The sequence below is a fragment of the Citrus clementina genome, unplaced genomic scaffold, assembly GCF_000493195.1.
Source record: "Citrus clementina cultivar Clemenules unplaced genomic scaffold, Citrus_clementina_v1.0 scaffold_2, whole genome shotgun sequence".
Taxonomy (NCBI): Eukaryota; Viridiplantae; Streptophyta; class Magnoliopsida; order Sapindales; family Rutaceae; genus Citrus; species Citrus x clementina.
Window position 1 is genome coordinate 17,866,897 of NW_006262688.1, and position 1,999 is coordinate 17,868,895.

Consider the following 1,999-nt stretch of genomic DNA (forward strand, 5'->3'; position numbering starts at 1 on the left):
TCAGTTCAACACCTCCTTCGGACCCTCTCCAATGCTTAAATCAAGGGATTCGATTCTCTTTTACGCTAGGTAATACTAAGACCGAGAACTCGATTGCGTCCAGACTTAGTTCTCGCTGGTAGTGAAGGAAAACTATTATTTAGTGGGATCCGTTAGTCAATAATAAGAGGAGGAATCATGAAAATAGCTACATAGGGAGAGTTGAAAGTGCTTATGAGGAAGCGATTCATTCCTAGTCATTATTATAGGGATCTTTATCTTAAGCTACAAAGTCTTAGCCAAGGGTCGAAGAGTATAGAGGATTACTACAAGGAGATGAGATTGCTATGACTAGGGCTAATATAGAGAAAGATAAGGAAGCTACAATAGCACAATTTTTGACCGGGTTGAACAAAAAGATTGCAAATGTAGTGAAGTATAATATTATGTGGAGTTGGAAGATATGGTCCACATGGTTATAAAGGTAGAAAGGCAATTAAAGAAAAAGGGCACAACTAGATATACTTCTGCTTCTTCAAACCCATGGAAACTAGAGTGGAGAAGTAATAAGAGACAAAATGAACCTATAGAGATTGAACCACCTAAAGCAAGAGAAGATTTCAGCAGCAAAAATAAGTCTAAGGTTAAATCTCAACCATAGAAGAATCAGGACATCAAGTGCTTCAAGCGTTTAGGTTCCAGACACATTGCTTCTCAGTGCCCAAATAAAAGAGTTATAGTAATGCAAGATAGTACGGAAGTAGTGAATGAGAGTAAGAGTGATGGTGGAGAGATCTTAGAGTTGATTGATGCTAGTGATGACGACGAAGTAGAATACCTTGTGAAATTTAAATCCCTAGTTACTAGGCGTGCTTTAAGTACACAAATAAGTGTTAATGACATGGAGTAGCAGAGAGAGAATATCTTCCATACTAGATACATTATGAGTAACAAGACGTGTAATATGATAATAGACGGTGGGAGTTGTACAAATGTAGCTAGTACTACCCTTGTAGAGAAGTTAGGGTTTCCCTTGTTAATGCATCATAGGCCTCATAGATTACAGTGGTTAAATGATTATGGAGAGCTCAAGGTTAATAAGCGAGTATTGGTAACATTTACTATCGGGAATTATAGTGATGAGGTGCTTTGTAACATAGTCCCTATGCATGCTGGGCATTTATTATTAGGGAGGCCATGACAATATAATAGAAATGTGACATATGATGGGTTTAGGAATAGATATAACTTTGTCAAGGATAGAAGAACTGTGATGCTTGTTCTTTTAACACTAAAAGAGGTCTACGAGGACAAAATGAAAATGAGAGAAAAGGAAGGAGAACACAAAAAAGTGAGGCAAAGAGTTTTAAAAGGAAAACGAAAGAGAGTGAGGCCAAAAGTGAGAAAAAAGGAAAAGAGTGAGAAAAATGGGAGAGTGAAAAAGAACTTCTTCGCAAGAGTGGGCGAGATTAGGAAAGTATAAAAAGCAACCATTTCATGGTTTTGCTCGTGTTCAAATAATCATATCTAACCTTTGATAACACTAGCCCTTCTCTCTCTAGTGTTGTAACTTCTTTGTTACAAGAGTTTGAAGATATGTTTCCTGAGGAAATGCCTATTGGCATACCACCTATTAGAGGCATTTAGCATCAGATATAATTCGTACCAAGAGCCGTCATACCCAAAAGACCAGCCTATAGAAGTATAGAGCTGATGAGCAAGGAGTATGTGAGAGAGAGCATGAGCCCATTTGCAGGCTCAAATTCGAGGATGAATCGTTTTCAGGAGAGGGGGAATGATGTGATCCAGAGTGGTTAGAGCATTAAATATCCATTACTTGTTCCAGAAGGGCCAATTTAGGGAGCACAAGCTAAGAAGATCAATGTGCTAGCCTAATGAGCTTACACATAATGTAATTTTGATTATAACAAACATGTGTCTTAAGTAATTTGATAAATATTGTATTTCACATTTTCACTAGTTCTTGAAGAATAATATTTATGATAAAGTGAATCACATG